We start from the raw sequence: 7,928 nt of genomic DNA, 5'->3' as shown, positions 1-7,928 counted from the left end.
GGATTTTTTTGCCAGCATATTTCTTTTTCTCTGCAACCCACTGCTAAATTGTGCTTCCTAGCTGTTTTTATAAAATCACTGAATCAAATCTAACTCTGATTACATCAGAGAAGGCCAGGTACCCTACACCATAACAGGGGTTTTCGAAATTTTGACTTGTCTACTTAAATATCACCAAAATCTGATCATAAGGTCAATTACGTCCCTGGGTGGGATTGAACCACCAACCTTTTGATTAATAGCTGAACACACTAACCGATTGCGCCACAGAGACACTTTGCAAAAAGTACATACTGACAAAGACTAATAAGCATTCATCTAGAACGTTTCCTAGAAAAACTTTAAATAGTCAATAATCTGGAGAGTTTTTGTAAGATGTTTCTTCCATCAACCAATGAAGAAACACATTGGTACTTTCCCATGATGAGTGAGTGCTTCAGGATCTCTTGCACTTACATGTGCAGCAGAGTACTGTAATGGAAGCATGCTGGGTCCATAACCCAGAGGTAGGCAGATTGAAACTATCCTCTGCTATATGCATTTTTTTTGTTAATTAAAGTAATCCAAAACTGGGATTGATATTTTTGCTCTTTTATTTTTACTTAAAGTACAATAACTTTTACCATTTTAATTTGTTTTAATAGTATATTGACAGTATTGTTTTCTTTCAAAAATCCAATTAATTTTCTTTACCCGATTATTAAAATGGTAATTGACAAAAGCAAACTACATTGTCACCAGAAGAGCAATACAAAATGTACAAGTGATATATTAAAATCATCTTTCCAGCTTGAATTTCAATGATGCATTGGGGCAACGATTTTGTGAGAAACATCTTCACCCTTAAATAAAGATTTTCTTAATTCCTTACCTGTGTGCTAATTAGATATCACCTTGTTTTCACATTAAACAGACTTCCACATGAGAAAGCAGCAAGGATGCAGTGGCGTTAATGTTTCCTGGTGTCAACCTGTATTATTTCAGTAGATATTGAAATGAGGATGCATCTTGCTGCCTTTCCAATGAAGCAAGTTTAATTTAGTAATAGGTGAAAAACCATCCCTACAAAGATGTTAATCAGATACTTGGCTTTGTGGACACTTTTCAGAGAACAAATTAGTTAGCATAAAAATAAAGCCAGAAAATGAAGAGCTGTTTAATCACTCAATTGGATTTTTCTGCCAGCATATTTCTTTTTCTCTGCAACCCACTGCTAAATTGTGCTTCCTAGCTGTTTTTATAAAATTACTGAATCAAATCTAACTCTGATTACATCAGAGAAGGCCAGGTACCCTACACCATAACAGGGGGTTTGAAATTTTGACTTGTCTACTTAAAGATCACCAAAATCTGATAACAAGGTCAATTAAGTCCCTGGGTGGGATTGAACCACCAACCTTTTGGTTAATAGCCTTACACACTAACTGATTGCGCCACAGCGACACTTTGCAAAAGTACATACTGACAAAGGCTAATAAGCATTCATCTAGAACGATTCCTAGAAACATTTTAAAAAGTCAATAATGTGGAGAGTTTTTGTAAGATGTTTCTTCCATCAACCAATGAAGAAACACATTGGTACTTTCCCATGATGAGTGAGTGCTTCAGGATCTCTTGCACTTACATGTGCAGCAGAGTACTGTAATGGAAGCATGCTGGGTCCATAACCCAGAGGTAGGCAGATTGAAACTATCCTCTGCTATATGCAATTTTTTTTGTTAATTAAAGTAATCCAAAACTGGGATTGATATTTTTGCTCTTTTATTTTTACTTAAAGTACAATAACTTTTACCATTTTAATTTGTTTTAATAGTATATTGACAGTATTGTTTTCTTTCAAAAATCCAATTAATTTTCTTTACCCGATTATTAAAATGGTAATTGACAAAAACAAACTACATTGTCACCAGAAGAGCAATACAAAATGTACAAGTGATATATTAAAATCATCTTTCCAGCTTGAATTTCAATGATGCATTGGGGCAACGATTTTGTGAGAAACATCTTCACCCTTAAATAAAGATTTTCTTAATTCCTTACCTGTGTGCTAATTAGATATCACCTTGTTTTCACATTAAACAGACTTCCACATGAGAAAACAGCAAAGATGCAGTGGCGTTAATGTTTCCTGGTGTCAACCTGTATTATTTCCGTAGATATTGAAATGAGGATGCATCTTGCTGCCTTTCCAATCAAGCAAGTTTAATTTAGTAATAGGTGAAAAACCATCCCTACAAAGATGTTAATCAGATACTTGGCTTTGTGGACACTTTTCAGAGAACAAATTTGTTATCATAAAAATAAAGCCAGAAAATGAAGAGCTGTTTAATCACTCAATTGGATTTTTCTGCCAGCATTTTTCTTTTTCTCTGCAACCCACTGCTAAATTGTGCTTCCTAGCTGATTTTTTATAAAATCAATTAAACAAATCTAACTCTGATTACATCAGAGAAGGCCAGGTACCCTACACCATAAGAGGGGGTTTGCAATTTTGACTTGTCTACTTAAATATCACCAAAATCTGATCACAAGGTCAATTACGTCCCTGGGTGGGATTGAACCACCAACCTTTTGATTAATAGCTGAACACACTAACCGATTGCGCCACAGAGACACTTTGCAAAAAGTACATACTGACAAAGACTAATAAGCATTCATCTAGAACGTTTCCTAGAAAAACTTTAAAAAGTCAATAATCTGGAGAGTTTTTGTAAGATGTTTCTTCCAGCAACCAATGAAGAAACACATTGGTACTTTCGCATGATGAGTGAGTGCTTCAGGATCTCTTGCACTTACATGTGCAGCAGAGTACTGCAATGGAAGCATGCTGGGCCTATAACCCAGAGGTAGGCAGATTGAAACTATCCTTTGCTATATGCATTTTTTTTGTTCATTAAAGTAATCCAAAACTGGGATTGATATTTTAGCTTTTATTTTTACTTAAAGTACAATAACTTTTACCATTTTAATTTGTTTTAATAGTATATTGACAGTATTGTTTTCTTTCAAAAATCAACTTAATTTTCTTTACCCTATTATTAAAATGGTAATTGACAAAAACAAACTACATTGTCACCAGAAGAGCAATACAAAATGTACAAGTGATATATTAAAATCATCTTTCCAGCTTGAATTTCAATGATGCATTGGGGCAACGATTTTGTGAGAAACATCTTCACCCTTAAATAAAGATTTTCTTAATTCCTTACCTGTGTGCTAATTAGATATCACCTTGTTTTCACATTAAACAGACTTCCACATGAGAAAGCAGCAAGGATGCAGTAGCGTTAATGTTTCCTGGTGTCAACCTGTATTATTTCAGTAGATATTGAAATGAGGATGCATCTTGCTGCCTTTCCAATGAAGCAAGTTTAATTTAGTAATAGGTGAAAAACCATCCCTACAAATATGTTAATCAGATACTTGGCTTTGTGGACTCTTTTCAGAGAACAAATTAGTTAGCATAAAAATAAAGCCAGAAAATGAAGAGCTGTTTAATCACTCAATTGGATTTTTCTGCCAGCATATTTCTTTTTCTCTGCAACCCACTGCTAAATTGTGCTTCCTAGCTGTTTTTATAAAATCACTGAATCAAATCTAACTCTGATTACATCAGAGAAGGCCAGGTACCCTACACCATAACAGGGGGTTTGAAATTTTGACTTGTCTACTTAAAGATCACCAAAATCTGATAACAAGGTCAATTAAGTCCCTGGGTGGGATTGAACCACCAACCTTTTGGTTAATAGCCTTACACACTAACTGATTGCGCCACAGCGACACTTTGCAAAAGTATATACTGACAAAGGCTAATAAGCATTCATCTAGAACGATTCCTAGAAACATTTTAAAAAGTCAATAATGTGGAGAGTTTTTGTAAGATGTTTCTTCCATCAACCAATGAAGAAACACATTGGTACTTTCCCATGATGAGTGAGTGCTTCAGGATCTCTTGCACTTACATGTGCAGCAGAGTACTGTAATGGAAGCATGCTGGGTCCATAACCCAGAGGTAGGCAGATTGAAACTATCCTCTGCTATATGCATTTTTTTTGTTAATTAAAGTAATCCAAAACTGGGATTGATATTTTTGCTCTTTTATTTTTACTTAAAGTACAATAACTTTTACCATTTTAATTTGTTTTAATAGTATATTGACAGTATTGTTTTCTTTCAAAAATCCAATTAATTTTCTTTACCCGATTATTAAAATGGTAATTGACAAAAACAAACTACATTGTCACCAGAAGAGCAATACAAAATGTACAAGTGATATATTAAAATCATCTTTCCAGCTTGAATTTCAATGATGCATTGGGGCAACGATTTTGTGAGAAACATCTTCACCCTTAAATAAAGATTTTCTTAATTCCTTACCTGTGTGCTAATTAGATATCACCTTGTTTTCACATTAAACAGACTTCCACATGAGAAAACAGCAAAAATGCAGTGGCGTTAATGTTTCCTGGTGTCAACCTGTATTATTTCCGTAGATATTGAAATGAGGATGCATCTTGCTGCCTTTCCAATGAAGCAAGTTTAATTTAGTAATAGGTGAAAAACCATCCCTACAAAGATGTTAATCAGATACTTGGCTTTGTGGACACTTTTCAGAGTACAAATTTGTTATCATAAAAATAAAGCCAGAAAATGAAGAGCTGTTTAATCACTCAATTGGATTTTTCTGCCAGCATTTTTCTTTTTCTCTGCAACCCACTGCTAAATTGTGCTTCCTAGCTGATTTTTTATAAAATCACTTAATCAAATCTAACTCTGATTACATCAGAGAAGGCCAGGTACCCTACACCATAAGAGGGGGTTTGCAATTTTGACTTGTCTACTTAAATATCACCAAAATCTGATCACAAGGTCAATTACGTCCCTGGGTGGGATTGAACCACCAACGTTTTGATTAATAGCTGAACACACTAACCGATTGCGCCACAGAGACACTTTGCAAAAAGTCCATACTGACAAAGACTAATAAGCATTCATTAGAACGTTTCCTAGAAAAACTTTAAAAAGTCAATAATCTGGAGAGTTTTTGTAAGATGTTTCTTCCAGCAACCAATGAAGAAACACATTGGTACTTTTGCATGATGAGTGAGTGCTTCAGGATCTCTTGCACTTACATGTGCAGCAGAGTACTGCAATGGAAGCATGCTGGGCCCATAACCCAGAGGTAGGCAGATTGAAACTATCCTTTGCTATATGCATTTTTTTTTTGTTCATTAAAGTAATCCAAAACTGGGATTGATATTTTAGCTTTTATTTTTACTTAAAGTACAATAACTTTTACCATTTTAATTTGTTTTAATAGTATATTGACAGTATTGTTTTCTTTCAAAAATCCACTTAATTTTCTTTACCCTATTATTAAAATGGTAATTGACAAAAACAAACTACATTGTCACCAGAAGAGCAATACAAAATGTACAAGTGATATATTAAAATCATCTTTCCAGCTTGAATTTCAATGATGCATTGGGGCAACGATTTTGTGAGAAACATCTTCACCCTTAAATAAAGATTTTCTTAATTCCTTACCTGTGTGCTAATTAGATATCACCTTGTTTTCACATTAAACAGACTTCCACATGAGAAAACAGCAAAGATGCAGTGGCGTTAATGTTTCCTGGTGTCAACCTGTGTTATTTCCGTAGATATTGAAATGAGGATGCATCTTGCTGCCTTTCCAATGAAGCAAGTTTAATTTAGTAATAGGTGAAAAAACATCCCTACAAAGATGTTAATCAGATACTTGGCTTTGTGGACACTTTTCAGAGAACAAATTTGTTATCATAAAAATAAAGCCAGAAAATGAAGAGCTGTTTAATCACTCAATTGGATTTTTCTGCCAGCATTTTTCTTTTTCTCTGCAACCCACTGCTAAATTGTGCTTCCTAGCTGTTTTTTTATAAAATCACTTAATCAAATCTGATTACATCAGAGAAGGCCAGGTACCCTACACCATAAGAGGGGGTTTGCAATTTTGACTTGTCTACTTAAATATCACCAAAATCTGATTACAAGGTCAATTACGTCCCTGGGTGGGATTGAACCACCAACCTTTTGATTCATAGCTGAACACACTATCCGATTGCGCCACAGAGACACTTTGCGAAAAGTACATACTGACAAAGATTAATAAGCATTCATCTAGAACGTTTCCTAGAAAAACTTTAAAAAGTCAATAATCTGGAGAGTTTTTGTAAGATGTTTCTTCCAGCAACCAATGAAGAAACACATTGGTACTTTCGCATGATGAGTGAGTGCTTCAGGATCTCTTGCACTTACATGTGCAGCAGAGTACTGCAATGGAAGCATGCTGGGCCCATAACCCAGAGGTAGGCAGATTGAAACTATCCTTTGCTATATGCATTTTTTTTTTGTTCATTAAAGTAATCCAAAACTGGGGTTGATATTTTAGCTTTTATTTTTACTTAAAGTACAATAACTTTTACCATTTTAATTTGTTTTAGTGCAAATGGCATATCAGCAGTCAGCACTAACTGGTGACATGCCATTTGTACAAGTAAGCCATGTGTGACTAATATATAAACATACTTTATTAAATAACACCTCAAACTATCATACCCAGGATTCAAACCTATAACCTGTTGAATTCTAATCAAACACCCTACCCATGGAGCTACTTGATCCTGCATCTTTTCTAACCTCCAAAAACAGATTCAGTTGCATTTTCCAGCGTGTTTTGTTTGCGCCTTTGCAAATGTCTTACATCGACAAACTTATTTAGTACTATTTTGCAAATAGGGTTACATTGTCGCAACATTGTGTTCCCTAATTGCTTGATTTTTTAAATGCAACAATGCAGACACCTGATAATTGCTCTGTGGAGTCTTATTTTGTGTTTTGTGTTTAGTCTTTAGATCTGAATTTGAATGTACTTGTGATCTAACTTAATTTCCTACTTCTAAATTCATTCCTAAATTCACTACTTACATGAATCCTGTAGTTGGGCATTTTGGGACTTCGATTGTGGGCATTGTTTTGTGTCCAGACCAGCAGCAGGTGGTGTGCATTTGCTGGAAAGGCATCGAAGACCTCCGATATGCTGCATCTCCTGATGTGTGTCTCCCTCAAGTGGCTGTCAGCAAATGCCTGCTAGACACCCCATTCCAAGCTGATTGTGACATCATGGAACATGCATCATAGAACAGGCATGCTAAAACATGGGTCTTCAACCTGCGACCCTCCAGCTGCTGTGGAACTACACATCCCAGCATGCCCTGCCTCAGTTTTAGCATACCTTAATAGCAAAACTGTGGCAGGGCATGCTGGGATGTGTAGTTTCACAGCAGCTGGAGGGCCACAGGATGAAGACCCATGTGCTAGAGCCAAGCCGCAGGTACATTGAATGCTAGCAAGCTGAATATTTAAATCCTTTTTGTTCCGCAGCATTCCAATGCGGAAGATTCCATGGAACCAGAGATCCTTCCATTGAGAAGGACATGCTGCCTGGATGACTACACTGTGCAAATTAAATCACGGAGCCAGTTGGCTTGTGGGTGGCTCTGGTGACTGGGTGGTTGGGTGGGTGGTGTGTCGGAAGTGGAGCGCATGCAAATGATTGTGTATCATCCAGCTAGTGAGAGAGAAAACTCATGCAGGAGTGTGCCTGCTTGTCAGTGGGTTATGCACCTTGCCAGACGTTAAATCTACATAGAGCAGCTGGAGGGGACAAGAGCAGGTTTGCAAAATATAGATAGAAGAGCATATATGCTGGCGCATTCTCCATGATTGTGTCAGCTTATGTTTTGGTGCACTGCACTTTCCTCCACTAAGTTTTAGCCATTTTTGTTAAGCTCAAGTGTAGTTGCTTCTCGGCCTTTTGGCTGTGATCTTGTATCGTGGTTGAAGGGTCTGCTGGAGGGAGGGATTGTTTTCTTCATTGGCGAAAGACC

Source organism: Pseudophryne corroboree, unplaced genomic scaffold, assembly GCF_028390025.1.
Source record: "Pseudophryne corroboree isolate aPseCor3 unplaced genomic scaffold, aPseCor3.hap2 scaffold_1399, whole genome shotgun sequence".
NCBI classification, from domain to species: domain Eukaryota; kingdom Metazoa; phylum Chordata; class Amphibia; order Anura; family Myobatrachidae; genus Pseudophryne; species Pseudophryne corroboree.
This window is presented reverse-complemented; position numbering follows the sequence as displayed.